Source organism: Rhamphochromis longiceps, linkage group LG5 (genome assembly GCF_057381845.1).
Source record: "Rhamphochromis longiceps isolate RC_006_pf linkage group LG5, R_longiceps_female_GT1.1, whole genome shotgun sequence".
NCBI lineage: Eukaryota > Metazoa > Chordata > Actinopteri > Cichliformes > Cichlidae > Rhamphochromis > Rhamphochromis longiceps.
Genome location: NC_140561.1, coordinates 7,437,870 through 7,455,143, shown reverse-complemented (window position 1 = coordinate 7,455,143; position 17,274 = coordinate 7,437,870). Strand labels below are relative to the sequence as shown.

Below are 17,274 nucleotides of genomic sequence, written 5' to 3'. Positions count from 1 at the left end.
TGTGATACAAATTACACAGTGGAACTCTATAATTTTATGAGTCTGTTAGTTAGCACTATTTAGCTTACATGTATTTTATGACTTCAGCTCGCTAATCAAACTACATAATAACATAATTTAATTAAAAAACAAAAAAACATCACAGCTGCCAAAGCTTGCTGCATCCATGTGGTATATGTTATCCATTGCTTTAACATGCCCGAATTGCAGCATTTAACCACTTAAGTTGAAAGTAAATACTTACATACCATAAACCAGTAGCATGTACAGAAAATTAGCGGATGTAACCCCCTTCATGTCTCTGCACTCTATAGAACTGTAAGCAATGCTTTAGCAAAACAAACAACAGAATAGTATAAAAATACTTGACTACACATGCCATACTCTACATATACATACTTCTATACATACTTCAGAACTGTATTACTGGCAAACATTATGTAAGATAATGAAATGAAAGTACTTCTCCTGCAGAAAAACGTTCCACATTGGTGTTATATGGTTTACTGTGTTACTGTATTCCTACAGTATTACTAGCATTACTATTGCTGAGCATTGAGCTTCTTTTAAATAATTCATATTCTGTTCAGTGCACAGTAATGCATCGCATTGTGCTCATCGCTTGAGCACTGTGTGACATAGCTGTCGATATCTATAGTGGGGAAAAAACTGAATGAAAAGCGAAGGTGGTGTATTAGCAAACCAGCTGAACTTTGTAAATTTGGTAAACCAAGTGACAAGTTAATCTGAAATTCTACATAAAGTAATGAAATGCTGGGGGAACCTGCACCTATTCACCTGGTGGTTTTATTAAGCCAAACAGAGCATTAGTTCCCCTCGCCATCATCATAGTTTTCATTATAATGTTCTGAATGATTGATTCAAACTTTCTTACATGTTGGATATGTTGACCAAAGTGGTTAGTAAGAGAAAGCTCATCTTTTATCATGATAATAGAGTTTCCATCTACTTGCCAATTCCAGCTCTGTTTTGTCACTAAACACAGCTCAGATCAGTAGATGCAAAGCCAGCAGCAGTTGGCCCTGCATGCTAATCATCAGACCAGAGGTTTATCCCCAGTGCACAAGCACAAACAAAGAACTGTAAGCTGCTGGCTCTAAGCTTGAGAAATTCCAGCCATCGTCAACCAGCCATGGACACTTTCATGAGAACGCCTACTCCATACTCCTACCATGCAGAAATAATTCTGTTTCTAGTAACAATAACCATCTGTGGTCACAAGATGGCAGTAATGCATGAATGCAAACAGCCATGAGAGAAATTTAATGACAGAATGCTATGTGTAGTGAAACAAGATTGTTTAATTTGGTATGCTTTAATTAATGTCTGCTTTTGATTTCACTAGACAAGCACTGCTTGCCTTGCATGCCCTGAAAGAACGCCACTGCCATAAACTAGTGGAGTGCGGATCAATACTAAATATAGATATAATACAAAATATCAATTACTCCGATACCAGATATTTCTGTTTTAGAATCGATTCTCATAAAAATATACATTTTGGTACTTTGTGGTAAATTTGTACTTTATGAGTAACAGGAACACAGTAGCTGTATTACAGGGATTGTCTAAATGATTGGTAAGAACTACTTCTTCTTCCGCCTGTCATAGTGATCTGCGAAATACAGCTGTGTAAATGCGTCACAGGTCACTTGTGCTCGCTCACTCAGTTGATGAGTGGAGTCATGTGTGGAGCTATTTCAGCTCCACTAACAGCCGAGACGCGGTTTGTGACAAATGTAGCAAGACTGCAAACCTTGTCAAACAGAAACAAAAGTAAATTATAACACAGAATATGATGATGAGTTTATGATGAGGCAAACTGAAGAGGAGGAGAGGGACAGGTGCTGCTGGGGCGAGACAAACATAGCTCGTGGAGTCCTTTGGTGCTGCAGGCAGGCACTATCTATCCAGGTACAAATGAAATGTGGAGCTGTTGGCTGCGTGTAGCACTGGTGCTGAATTTTGGAAAGTGACTTATGTCTAGGTTTTTGTGTCTGTGTTTAAATGACGGGAATTCTTCGCATCTTTAAAAAGACAAAGTCTCATTTGTTGAAATTGTAGTGCATACTGATACAAAGTATCACTATCAGATCAGTATTGCCAATACCTGCCTGAATGTTACTTGGTATTATACATCACTACTGTTCCATAAACCATACTGAACTGAAGTAATCTGGGAAAGTACAGGAAATGATAGAATTTCATCATAATATCATGTCTAATCTCTCTCTTTAAAATGCTAAAATGTTTAGTCTGTAAAAAAAAACAAACTTGTTGTTCAGTTGTCTAAACCGAATCCCTAGAAATCGAGCTGTCCTGTAACAGATCTCACCTGATTATAAAACTACTTGATGCAACAACTGCAATAATTAATGCAATAATTTTGTCGAACCTCTTCACTCTAAGCTTTACAATCCATACCTTGGCTGTTTGATTTTAAATCTGCTGTGTTTGTGTGCAGAGGCCAGATTAAGAAACGAAGAAGAAAGCAGATTATAAACAGAGCCAGCGGGAACAAAGAGAAACATGGACAAACCAGCAAGTTTAATTATGACTGAGGGTTTCTGTGTAACTGCACCGTGACATTACTAAAGGTCAGAATAAGCTAAAAATGGTGTTCAGTTGTTGAACACAGGGAAAGAGGACTAATGCTGTTTTCACACCACCAAACTGTGGTTGGTACAACTCTTCACTTATGAAGATGTAGTCTACAGGTTTATAGGGAGTTGAAGTTTAGGGCAAGTCGTATTACGTGGGCTGTAGCAAAAGCCTATATGCCTAACCTTGAATTTACTGTTTATCAAGTAAGCTTGCTGTGTTTTTCATGTGGAGCCACACCAAATCCTGTGTGTTTGTGGTTTAATAGTCTCAGAGGGAGGCAGCTGCTGGGAACAACAAAGAAAAATGGAGTTCCTATTGAAGGTAGGCATTTTAACTTTGGTGATAAAAATTCTTTACTCTGCAGTAATCAGTAGGGGGAAAATTTGAATACTGGAGGGAATTCATCCCCAGTGCTGTCAATGGACAGCTCTACTGAAACGTTCAGTAGAAAGAACCTGAACTGCATTTTGTTCTAGCCGGCACGTTCTCATACCACATCAAGATATGACGCTGTTTTATCATATGGTGCCTTCACCTCTTCGTTTATTGACCAGCTGCAGCTATACTGGCCATCCAGAAATAATGGTCCTATTTTAGAGACAAAAAAAAAGTCTGCCTTAGGAGGCTGGATGGGATGTAATGGCAATCTGGTCTTTAAGTGATGACGTATGAACCCTGCTTCTGGGTCCAAACTACTCTGCGTTTATTAAGGCTGTTGTGTTTTTAACATGTGTTAATGCTTTTAATGTATTTTGTTCTATTTAATCTCAACAAGCCCCTAAAAAAATCAGTGATCACAGTCAGCCTCTCTCGGTTTTTATTACCACTATTCATTTCATAGCTCAGTTTTTAAAACCTTACGATGTAACTACAGCCCAGCCCATGCAGCAGTATATTAATGACTAACCTTATCTCAGTTGTTCTCCTTTCATCAAGTGGAAAAAAGTTAGCGTTCATCCTCCAGCTTCACTGTGCTAATGTGTTTATGTTATGCTAACATAGCTGTGTCACTAGCTAACACGTGGCACATCATTATATACCAGCTAGCCAAACTTCAGTAACCCTACAAACGTCACTGCTGTTTAGTTTTCTGTCTTCATTTATTTATGAAGTGATAGCAGAGCTGAATGTTTTAATTTTTTCAGAAATCCCTCAGTCAGAACATGATATATTATGTTTAGGTGGAAACTAGTGAGTTAACTTCCTGCTAACTTCTAACTCTGTTAAATTTAATAAATTCTGTTTTCATGGATGCCTGGGTGTTAAACTTAATTGTTACACCTGGTGAAGCAGCAACACTGATGATTTTATTAAAGATGAAACAGTTTAGATAGTTTGTAACTCTCAGTGATGCCGCAGTGTTCGTTTGACTTTGGGACCTGAAGCGGAGTTTGGACCCGGAAATGACTAATGACGTCAGACTTAGACCGGATAGGCACAGGTTTGTCGTGGTCTGTCTTCTTGACATCTTTGTGTTTTGCACCTACTTTTGTTTGGTTAGGTTAAGTGACTGAAAACTATTTGGTACTGACAGTGGCGGTCCTAGCCTGTTCGGCGCCCCGGGCGAACACTCCCTCTGTGTGTGAGACTTTAAATCATCAAACTGTAAATTATAAATTTCAAATTGTTATTTTCTTACTCTTCTTATATTTATTGTTTGTTTACTTGCACTGCTGTAACTGGAGCCTCGTCGTCTCGTCTCTCTATATACTGGACTGTATGTAGCGGAGATGACAATAAAGTTTACTTTGACTTCAGCAGCGAGCAGGCGCACCGAGGGCTCTCGCGCTCACTGTTCGCGTATAGAATTTCAAAAAAACATCGGTGCAAATTATAAGTCTGTATCATAATGTCTGGTGTTTTCGTGTTTGTTGTTTTGTTTTTATTTTGTTTTATTTTGCGAGTTGGTTATTAGATGCTGCTCCAGCCAGCCAGAGACTCCCCCGCCGCCCCGCCCTCTCCTCCCTGTGCCGCAAGCAGCAGGCGCACCTCGCAAACGGAGGGCGCCCTTACTCCCAGCAAATGGGCGATAGAAAACCGATCGGTGCCTGTACCATTCCCAATATGCGCTGGCTGATGTCGGGGCAGCATGAGTACGAGCAATTTTTTATTTTTATTTATTTTTTGCCGATGCCCGTGATGCCGCCCGCCACCACGATGCCGCCCCGGGCAACCACTCGTGTCGCCCGTATCAAAAACCGCTACTGGGTACTGAGCAGTAAAGGGTTGGTACTGACAAATCCATCTCACTGATGCCTTAATGTAGTGGGTTAGGATGCAGGCAACAAGCAAAAATGAACCAGACCAGAGGCTTTGACAAAACCCCACCGACTGGCACATGGCGACTGAGACTGGATTGGTTCCAGCATGCAGCACAGTGAAAACACAGAAACACAATCTTAAATCATCTTGACAGATTTGTGTCTCTCTTCTTTGTCCACGTCTGGCAAATGAAAATGAAGTAGAAGAGTAACTGTTTCTACATGCATCATTTCAAGAAGATGCATGCTATGCAGACGCACAAGTGTAGGTGCCAGAACAGGATGATCTAGAAATGGCAGCAGTGCTGAATCACACATGCTCTAAAACATGACCTTGGAAAAACCAAAGTTAAGTCACAGGAAAATTTGGTTTTGTGTTTCCGAGAATACAAAACGGTGGTGTGGTGATTAGCACTGTTGCCTCACAGCACAAAGGTCCTGAGTTTGATTCCACCACCTGGCTTGTTTGCATGTTCTCCCCATAATTGTGTGGGTTCTCTCCGGGTACTCCGGCTCCCTCCCACAGTCCAAAGACATGCAGTTAGTGGGGTTAGGTTAAGTGGTAATTCTAAATTGCCCATAGACATTACATAGGTGCAAATGTGGGCGCCAATGGTCGTTTGTCTATGTGTTCACCCTGCAACAGACTGGCGGCCTGTCCAGGGTGTACCCTGCCTCTCGCCCTATGATGGCTGGGATAGACTCCAGCCCCCTGCGACCCTGACAAGGATAAGTGGAATAGAATGGGTGGATAGTAAATGGACCCAGTTTATAAAAGCTCTACCACTTTAAATTAATAACCAACAAATAAAGTTGCTTCTACTGAGTGTAATACCCAAAGCATAAATGTTGTGATTACAATAACAAACACTGTTCTGAACAAATTGCAAATGAAGCTACCACTTTAAAATAATGGCTTTGATTAATAATGATAATAAGTGATGATAATTCACTTGTTTTAATTTTGTTAGTGGGGTGATTAATCACATTCAGTTTTATCAGCGAGTCATTACTGGACCCATTGCCATGGAATCTATTCCTTTGTTGATCACACCAGGGATTAATGAGTCAGGAAAAGACTAGTTAAAGATCCCAGATTCCTTTGTGAAGGCTTAATGGACTGGACACCTGCTTCATACAGGCTGACCCATGTTTTGAAATCTGTCCATTGGAAAAAATGTTAAAGGAAACAAAAATCCCTTTCTCCCTCAACATCTGTGCTAGAGCTACGATTTTCTTATTAAACTGTCAGAAAGTGTGCAATGTATACACAATATATGTATTTAGCTTTTTTTGTTTTTACCATTTATCACAGAAAAAAGTAGAAGACAAAACATTGCACTGAAATATGTATATTTTTCACAGCTTTTAGTCCATTAATGAGTGATAAGCTTGAATATGTTAAGCCACAGCCGTAGGTGTAGTCTTACATTAAAAGCTAAAGCTGAAATATCTCAACTCAGGACTAGCACACAAAAGGCTTTATATGAGCCATCTGAAAAAACAGCAACAAAAAAACCTGTTTGCACTTGTGTTCGTGGTAAGAGGTGCAATTTCATAACAAATACAAAAGTAAAACCACAGCTGCGCCACTCCAAGCAACTCAGCGCAAGCAGGATTGTTTTGAAGCCTCGAAATTACCGAACAGGTGCAAGAGTAAATAATCAGACTCCAACCAACAAATATGGCAGTAGTTCTAGTGCCACACTCTCTTTACCCAAGAGGAAAAAGCACCGTGGCATATAGGAAGGGATTTAATTTGTTTGTGGGAGCAGTGGCTGTGTTTAGAATGAATATGAGATGTGCTTGGTGAGTGACAGTATCCAGTATTAACAGAAACCCAAAGACCAAACATAAAAAAAACCCAATCCTGACCCCATCATACGTACACCCAATCAAATACAAGACTAACTGAAAAATCACAGGGAAATGCATATGTGGACATATAAATGGTATATGGACTGGTTTTTAAATCGCGTGTACTGTGAATTACTGGTTCAAAGCTTCCTTTGTCTTGCGACCCCTCAGCCAATAAGAGCCTACTTACAAAAATACTGACTGAAGTGATTTCTTTGCAATAGTTGAAATGCACTTTGCATTTGTACATCTGCACTCGGAAAGGAAAAGCTCAACATTGGAACCTCTCATCCATTCCTTTCACCCGACTTATTTACTTGATTACTTTTGCCTAAATATTTCTGCCAGTTTGAAACACATCCACTGAAACTGACCAAGGCAGAGCAGCAGACAGGTGATTAGATATTTACTGAAGATTAGTGTCAAGTCCATTTCTAATCCCATTCAGCTGTTTGTTTTCAGAACCCATTTAAACCCATTTAAAATTGCTCTTAGTTACTTAAAGCAAAATATGGAGTCTTTGTAAGTCTTTTAGATGCAGTCCATAGTAGAGTCAGGTAACTGTTCTGAGGCATGTCTATCTAAGGTCTGTAATACAGCTTTTGTTTTTCAATATTTACAATAATTATTTACAATAAGGTAGAAACCATACAATAATTTACTATAATTATAAGAAGTAAAGTAAGTAGTACAGTTTTATTTGCAGCTCTTGCTGCAAATAAAACTGAATGCAATTACTTATACAGAAATGTACATTAGCAGAAATATATAGAAACAAAGTAACCAGTGCAAATCTGTAACTCTCAATTTTTAAAGGAATAATCAGAAAAGTTTTAATAGAATAAAATACATCCATCTTTCTTTTCAGCGTGAGAGCTACAATAACTGCCTTTAAACATAATAGAATCGTGTCCAACAAGCTAACCTTCTGAATGGCACATTCTCTTCTAACATTTATTGTTACAGGTGTTAGAGTGTGAAAGTGTTAACATTTAATCATTATAAAAGTATTCCCAGTATGCCTTCAACCATTTTACATGAAAATGCTAATTACTACTACCATTGTTGGAGCAGTGCACTGTGCTCTGTTCCCACTGAACAGAATACAGACCATAATTTAGCAGCTCTAAAGAGTGAAGCTAAAACCCTGCACTGTGTGAAGAGAGGCATGGGTGACAGTAGAGACAGACATCGAGTTCATCCTCTTTGGAGCATGAATCTGGTTTTACGCCATTATATTATGTAATTATTTTCACCCTCTGTCTGTTATAGGAATCGTCCACTGATGCTCTCACTGTTGGGATGGGAGAAAAGTGTGGTATGAATACCTGCCTCATTTAATATCCTAAAGCGTTGCTGTAGAAAATCATCTCATATTTGTCTCCACGGAGGCTGATCAACACTGCATCACATTCTGTGATCAAAGAACAATATGTGCCCAGTGTTTTTAAACTTGGACTCACTCTCTGTGAAATGCTGCCCTGGAAGCTTCTCTTTCTTCTTTTCTTAATAAGGCGTGGTGGGTGGCTTACTTTGTTCTCGCGCTGGGTTCAAGTCTATGGGATGCCATTTTCAGTTAGTCATTTATTACGTAGGCTTTATCAACCCCCCCTGAGATTATAGCAGTTAGTAGGAGCTTCACAAATATGCCTCAGTTTTTCATTTCTGAAGCTTTTAGTTTTTTGGCAGATCATAGTGGAAGGCCTTTTCAATTCAATTTTCAATTCAATTTTATTTATATAGCGCCAAATCACAACAAAAGTCGCCTCAAGGCGCTTCATAGATACAGAGAAAAACCCAACAATCATATGACCCCCTATGAGCAAGCACTTTGGCGACAGTGGGAAGGAAAAACTCCCTTTTAACAGGAAGAAACCTCCGGCAGAACCAGGCTCAGGGAGGGGCGGGGCCATCTGCTGCGACCGGTTGGGGTGAGAGAAGGAAGACAGGATAAAGACATGCTGTGGAAGAGAGACAGAGGTTAATAACAGATATGATTCAATGCAGAGAGGTCTATTAATACATAGTGAGTGAGAAAGGTGACTGGAAAGGAAAAACTCAATGCATCATGGGAATCCCCCGGCAGCCTACATCTATTGCAGCATAACAAAGGGAGGATTCAGGGTCACCTGGTCCAGCCCTAACTATATGCTTTAGCAAAAAGGAAAGTTTTAAGCCTAATCTTAAAAGTAGAGATAGTGTCTGTCTCCCGAATCCAAACTGGAAGCTGGTTCCACAGAAGAGGGGCCTGAAAACTGAAGGCTCTCCCTCCCATTCTACTTTTAAATACTCTAGGAACAACAAGTAGGCCTGCAGAGCGAGAGCGGAGCGCTCTAATAGGGTGATATGGTACTACAAGGTCATTAAGATAAGATGGGGCCTGATTATTTAAGACCTTGTATGTGAGGAGCAGGATTTTGAATTCAATTCTGGATTTAACAGGAAGCCAATGAAGGGAAGCCAAAACAGGAGAAATCTGCTCTCTCTTTCTAGTCCCTGTCAGGACTCTTGCTGCAGCATTTTGGATTAGCTGAAGGCTTTTCAGTGAGTTTTTTGGACATCCTGATAATAATGAATTACAGTCGTCCAGCCTGGAAGTAATAAATGCATGAACTAGTTTTTCAGCGTCACTCTGAGACAGGATATTTCTAATTTTAGAGATGTTGCGCAAATGGAAGAAAGCAGTCTTACATATTTGTTTAATATGTGCGTTGAAGGACATGTCCTGGTCAAAAATGACTCCAAGGTTCCTCACCGCGTTACTGGAGGCCAAGGTAATGCCATCCAGAGTAAGAATCTGATTAGATACCATATTTCTAAGATTTTCAGGGCCGAGTACAATAACCTCAGTTTGATCTGAATTAAGAAGCAGAAAGTTAGCGGCCATCCAGGTCTTTATGTCTTTAAGACGTTCCTGCAGTTTAACTAATTGGTGTGTGTTATCTGGCTTCATGGACAGATAGAGCTGGGTGTCATCTGCATAGCAGTGAAAATGTATGCTATGTCTTCTAATGATACTGCCTAAGGGAAGCATGTATAATGTAAACAGAATTGGTCCTAGCACTGAACCCTGTGGAACTCCATAATTAACCTCAGTGTGTGAAGAGGACTCTCCATTTACATGCACAAACTGGAGTCTATTAGATAGATATGATACAAACCACTGCAGCACAGTACCTGTAATACCTACAGCATGTTCTAATCGCTCTAATAGGATATTATGATCAACAGTATCGAACGCTGCACTGAGGTCTAGCAGGACAAGCACAGAGATGAGTCCACTGTCAGAGGCCATAAGAAGATCATTTGTAACCTTCACTAAAGCTGTTTCTGTGCTGTGATGAGCTCTGAAACCTGACTGAAACTCTTCAAATAAACCATTCCTCTGCAGATGATCTGTTAGCTGTTTGACAACTACTCTTTCAAGGATTTTTGATATGAAAGGAAGGTTGGAGATTGGCCTATAATTAGCTAAGACTGCTGGGTCTAGAGATGGCTTTTTGAGTAAAGGTTTAACTACAGCCAGCTTGAAGGCCTGTGGTACATAGCCGATTATTAGAGATAGGTTGATCATATTTAAGATCGAAGAATTAATTAATGGCAGGACTTCTTTGAGCAGTTTTGTAGGAATGGGGTCTAAAAGACACGTTGATGGTTTGGAGGAAGTAATTATTGAAGTTAACTCAGAAAGATCAGTTGGAGAAAAAGAGTCTAACTTAATATCAATGGTACTAAGAGTAACTGTAGATAATATTACATCTGTGGGATGATTATTGGTAATTTTTTCTCTAATGATAAAAATTTTATTTGTGAAGAAGTTCATGAAGTCATTACTAGTTAACGTTAAAGGGATGGTTGGCTCAAAAGAGCTCTGACTTTTTGTCAGCCTGGCTACAGTGCTGAAGAGAAACCTGGGGTTGTTCTTATTTTCTTCAATCAGTGATGAATAGCAGAGGTGTGGACTCGAGTCACATGACTTGGACTCGAGTCAGACTCGAGTCATTAATTTTATGACTTTAGACTTGACTTGAAAAAATGTTCTAAGACTTGTGACTTGACTTGGACTTTTACACCAATGACTTGGGACTTGAATTGGACTTGAACCGGTTTACTTGAAAAGACTTGATATTTTACCCCAAATATAAAATTTAACATGCATATTATATGGAGATTGAAAATGTGACGTCATTCACGGGTAGAACCGCAAAGGATTCTGGGAACTCGTGGCAAGCGGTACTAGCGCACGCAGGCTTTCAATTAAAATCAGTCACACAGCGATAAAAAGAAACACAAAAATGTCAAGAAGCTGTTGTATTATTAACTGCAATAGCCGGTCGCATGACAGCCACGGGAAGCCGACGGGTAAAGAGATCGGTTGTTATCGGATTACGTCGTTGAAGAGAAATTGTTCGAGCCATGTTTCCGAAGTAACAAAGAGGCGACTGGATTGCAGCCATTCTAAGACCAAATATAACGTCCTAGAACACTCCAGCTCACAGGTTAGTCTGCTCCAAGCATTTACACAAAGGTCAGTCTGCTGTTGTAGTTAATGCGTCATTTTTCTTAACATAATTGGTGATATAGGTTACAAGCAAGTCTGGCACTGAACAGAAATTGTCGCGCTATGCTCCTTTATTTATTGTGCATAAATAGTGAATTGTCCTGACACAATATTGCGTTTCGCTTCTGTTATTATGGTACACTGACAAAAACATATACTTTTATTCACAGGATAAAACAGGTTTTTTGTATCACTAATTGTCCAGTACGATTACAGCATACAATATTATTGTCACTGCTACATTTCTGTGATGCTACCAGAAATTATTTCCACTACTAATTAATTACCGTTGAGCTCAAAGGTCCTATTAATAAACGGTTAACGAATGTGTATTTATGACGACAATTTGTGAGACTGGTAAACTTATGATACGTACGATGGTCTTTCGTTCTACACGGTGCATTTCAAGGTCCTGTACCCATCCGTCGGTAAACTGTACCTGGGCTTGTTGCAGTGACCGGAAGTTACTAAACTTCATGAGTGTATGCACTCACTCCAAGAACCGTATAATTATAAATATGCATATAAATATGCTAAGATGAGATAGCTGACTTCATCTAACTAGCAAATGTTTTCCAGGCTACGTTGGTGATACAGTTTTTTTTAATGTGTATGATATTTTTGTCATGCGATTTTAAAGCTGGTCCTACAACCGCATCCAAGAATAACATGCAGCTTATCTCAGAACTGTCCGTGAAAATTATTCTTGGAGCTAAGTTTAATTGAGCTGCATTTTAAAGAGGTGCAATTTCACAATTTGTGTATATTTTCTAAGTTCACTATTTTGTATGTGTTGAGAAAAACACAGATTTTAAAATTACATGGTCTAATATTTACATTTAGCATAACTGCAACATTATTTTTTCGTTTGTTTTTTTTAAAGACTCGAAAGGACTTGAAATTCAAAGTTTCAGACTTGTGACTTGACTCGGACTTTTACACCAGTGACTTGAGACTCGACTCTGACTTGCCTGACATTACTTGAGACTTGACTTGAGACTTGAGGATAAAGACTTGAGACTTACTTGAGACTTGCAAAACAATGACTTGGTCCCACCTCTGATGAATAGTAAGATGTTCTGGCTTTGCGGAGGGCTTTCTTATAAAGCAGCAAACAATTTCTCCAGGCTAAATGATGATCCTCTAGATTTGTGACACGCCATTTCCTCTCCAGATTACGAGTCATCTGCTTTAGGGTACGTGTTTGAGAATTATACCACGGAGTCAGGTACTTCTGATTTGAGGCCTTAGTTTTCACAGGAGCTACAGTATCCAGAGTCGTACGTAGTGAGGAGGTGAAATTATTAACAAGATAATCGACCTCTGTTGGGGTAGCGTTCAGATAGCTGCTTTGCTCTGTGTTGGTACAGGGCATTGGAGATGATAACAGTGGGTGGATTATATTCTTAAACTTAGTTACAGTGCTTTCAGAAAGACATCTACTTTGATAAAGTCTACTCTCCACCGCTGTGTAATCAATTATTGTAAATGTTATCAGGAAATGATCAGACAGGAGAGGGTTTTCAGGAAACACTGTTAAATGTTCAGGTTCGATGCCATATGTTAAAACAAGATCTAGAGTGTGATTAAAGTGGTGGGTGGGTTCTTTTACATTTTGAGAGAAACCAATTGAGTCTAATAACAGATTAAATGCCATGTTGAGGCTGTCATTTTTAGCATCTACATGGATGTTAAAATCACCCACAATAATTATTTTATCTGAGCTCAGAACTAAATTAGATATAAAGTCTGAGAAATCAGACAGAAACTCTGTGTAAGGCCCAGGTGGACGATAGATGATAACAAGTAAGACTGGTTTCTGAGTTTCACAGCTGGGGTGGACAATGTTAAGCATCAGGCTTTCAAATGAATTAAAAGTCTGTCTGGGTCTTTGGTTGATTGACATGCTGGTGTGAAAAATTGCTGCCACACCGCCCCCTCGGCCTGTGCTTCGAGATTTCTGGTAGTTAGAATGACTCGGGGGTGTTGATTCATTTAAACTAACATAATCATCCTGCTGCAACCAGGTTTCTGTAAGGCAGAGTAAATCAATTTGTTGATCAATTATTAAGTCATGTACTAACAGAGACTTGGAGGAGAGAGACCTAATGTTTAATAATCCACATTTCACTGTTTTACTCTTTGGTTCAGATGTGGATACTGTATTGTTCTTTCTTTGTAATTGTTTATGTTTAAGTTGTTTGTTGCTGGTTTTTAGTTTGTTTTTTGTCTTTTTGGAAGCTGACACAGTCTCTATGGAGATGGGTTTTTGGGGGGGTAGCAGGAGGAGAGAAGCTGCAGAGAAGCGTGTAAGACTGCAACTCTGCTTCCTGGTCCCAACTCTGGATAGTCATATTTTGGGGGGTTTAATAAATTTGTCCATATTTCTAGAAATGAGAGCTGCTCCATCCAAAGTGGGATGGATGCCGTCTCTCCTAACAAGACCAGGTTTCCTCCAGAAGGTTTGCCAATTATCTATGAAGCCCACATCGTTTCTGGGACACCACTCAGACAGCCAGCAATTTAAGGAGAACATGCGGCTAAACATGTCACTCCTGGTCTGATTGGGGAGGGGACCAGAGAAAACTTTGAAAAGCACTTTTAATAAGTTTATCGCCTGTTTACTGAAACATGACACAAGAAGCACGGCTAGCTTTTTTTCTTCTTTATAATCATCTTCTCTGCTCACTATTTGTCTTACAGTTATCTTCTCTGCGTCTCTCCTGACACGTCGAGCTGATATTCCCCACCAGGGTCGTTTGAGCCTGAACTCGTCTGACCTAACAGAATCTGCAGCCCAGCTAAGGAAACAAGTCAGTCGCCTGCCTTAACTGCTGTCATCTTTCCTTATCTCGTGACACCTCAGTGACACCCAGAGTGGCACTCGGAGTCGCCTACACCAACATCCACCTTTCAATCACACTTTCAATTGCAATTGCCTAATTCTGTGCTGGGATTTCAGTCCACGGCGAGGATATGAGATTTGTCAAGCACGAGCCCGGGGGAGAACCTGCATCGCATAACGCGTAGATGTGCGCCATTTCCTCAGCATGTGAACTGCAATTCATTTTATAAATGTCAGATGAAGCCTGGCAAGCCATCCACCCACACACACACACACACACACACACACACACACACAAATAGCATGATGGGTAATATTCTTATTAGAGATCATTTTGATTGGCTTCCGCTGCCCTTTTCATTGTGTGAGCGACAGTGAAGGGAGAGATGATGAAGTGTGTGCCTAATGTCTGTATATATATGTGTGTGTGTGCGTGTGTGTGTGTGCGTGCGCGTGTCCGTGTGTCGGATGTTGAGGGTTTGAGGGTTTATGTAAGTAGAGATTAAAAATGCAATAAACCTGCCACATGGAGAATGCTGCTGTCATGTCGTCAAAACCTGAGTTTTCTGTCATTCGTATCTACCTATTTCACACACACACACACACACACACACACACACACACACACACACACACACACACACACACACACACACACACACACACACACACACACACACTTTTGATAAGAAAGGGGAGAGGATTACAGCTGGATATTGAGCATCTTAAGCCATCCTGACTCTCATGTCATTCTGTACCAGTGTGTGTGTGTGTGTGTGTGTGTGTGTGTGTGTGTGTGTGTGTGTGTGTGTGTGTGTGTGTGTGTGTGTGTGTCTGTGTGAGACAGACGAAGTAGAGTCACAGGGGCTCTTGAACAGGCAGCTTGCTTTCCCATTTCTTGCGGTGCCATAGCTTATTTCACGGCTCTTCGTCTGCTGTTTATATGAGAGCGTGTATGAGAGACCTCCCAGTAAGAGTCATTTACCATGCTTTTGGTACCTGATTGTGTGTCTGTGTCTATATGTGTATCGCTGTGTGCATGCATGTGTTTGCACCATGGCCGAGGCCCTGATGGGTCCCTAGACACAGAGGATGAGTTAGCCTCTGCCCTGGTTTCCATGGCAGCTGCTAGCTTTATTAGACTCTCGCTTCAGCCCCCACAAACACACACCCACTTTCTCTCTCACACACACACACACACTTCATTGTACACTGACGGGGCTACACGGCCTCCCCGCCCTGAGGCGCTCACATTTTGGAGCAGTTAAGAAACTTGTCAGGAATGAGAGATGGGCGATGTGTGGCTAAATGAAGCGCAATGGAGAAAACGTCACGCGATTTCACACTTGAGTAGCCTCCGGCACTGCTGCTGCCCCACACACACACACACACACATACATACGCACACGCCCTCACACAAACACAGAGGCAGGGTGAGATGAGCCTGAAATGAGAGCCATAGTGAACATCAATACAGGCCCCCATATCTACGCTCGGCAAGAACCATTCGAGATCAATATTCTCCAAACCAAACCAGTGTCACATTCTGTATGCTGCAAGCCAGACAGCATTAGAGCCGGTCCGCCCAGCATCAATCAGCTGCGAGCGCAGCTCCGTCCAACCACTTACGTGGCTCATAACATGCTCCATAGAGGCTGTAACCATGATGACACGCACACCACACTGACATTCAGATCTGATATAGTGGTAAATACTGCAGTTATGCGGTTCATCCTAAGCCATTACTGCAACAGATATAAGCAAATGCCTTTAATGCTCCTACTGACTTTGGCCACCTTACCTCAGAGGTGCTGCTAGACCTGCGGTCCCCATATTTTTGCAGAACATAACTGATAAGTGCACAACAAGTTATCATTGAACTGTCGGTTTACTATATTGAACATTAGTTTGTATGCACTCATAGACAGGCGAGTTTTATACCACATGAAATCCTTTAAAAATGTTTTAATGTTGCATTGTCAGGTGGTGGGGACGAATGACAGCATAAGACATCAATTACCCTCGCCAGTTTGCATCTTCCACAGGGAAACCTTTAGCTAACAACCACTGCAGATGGCCAGTGACCACATGGAGCGTTGAAAAATGAAATCAGCTCTGAAATGCCCTCTATCTAACCTCTGCTGATATCTCAGCCTCCTTTCATCTAAATGCAGTTACTTCTGCCTCCAAAAGAACAACAGAGCCAAAGTTGAGGTGCCAGTGCCTAAATCCATCTTTTACATACAGTCAATGCAGATGGCCCCCAAATAAATGGTGAATGTAGTTTTTATTATATAGCGCTTTTCTACTCAAGGACAGCCAAGTTTAAACCACCAACTTTCAGATTAGTGGATGACCTGCTCTAACTCCTGAGCCACAGGCAACCTAAAACAGGTCCAGATGGTAGGGATGGACTGTCAAAATTGCTTTCATTTGACAATACAATTAAAAGAGGTCGAGTTACATATTTTGCACAGATCTTAACAAAGTAGACATTAATTACATTCTCCTCTTTTGTACTCCAAGAAATTAGCTCCCTCAGTTCCCCAAATAAAGTCTGCTATGTGCTGCAGATATTGTAAATGTAATTTTTGCATTTACAGTAGGATTAGTAAATGGTGATATGTGGGACCAGGCAATGGCAAATAACTTCCATTAACTTTAATTTAGTCAAAGCTTACTTGCTGTGTGGAGAGCTGTCCTTTGTATGTTGAGAGATTGGAGATTTTATTATCCTAATCCACAGGGGAGTGACTTCAGAGTTCTTATAGCCAGTTGTTAGGACTGCATATTAGTATAAAGGTGCTTCCACATCTGTAGCTTGGGTCATTAATAATTAATTTGGCTTCCACAACACTGTAACACAATTAATGCAAATGTGTTTTATGTTGTAAACATTAAAACAGGAGCAAATTTCTTTGATTACGTGCACAAGATGAACTCAACCACATACTGTATGAACATTTCTCTGCATAGATATGGACTCATAAGTAGCTTGTTTATTGTCATCATATTCTAATTTTGACACCATGACACAGCAGATTAAAATTACTTATGCCTCAGTGACCAAGGCCTAGAGCCCAGTCAGTGACCTATCTGAAAAAAATGTGCGTTTATAGCTTATG

The 17,274-nt window shown here is 40.5% G+C and overlaps 1 long non-coding RNA gene across 1 annotated transcript; it reads left to right on the top strand.

The window, feature by feature from the left end:
• Nucleotides 1-1,737: 1,737 nt before the first annotated feature.
• LOC146669136 (uncharacterized) lies at nucleotides 1,738-14,618 on the top strand. The gene is made up of 3 exons (XR_014911847.1): nucleotides 1,738-1,935; nucleotides 2,891-2,946; nucleotides 14,008-14,618. It is a non-coding gene; the product is annotated as an uncharacterized LOC146669136 (long non-coding RNA).
• Nucleotides 14,619-17,274: the final 2,656 nt, after the last annotated feature.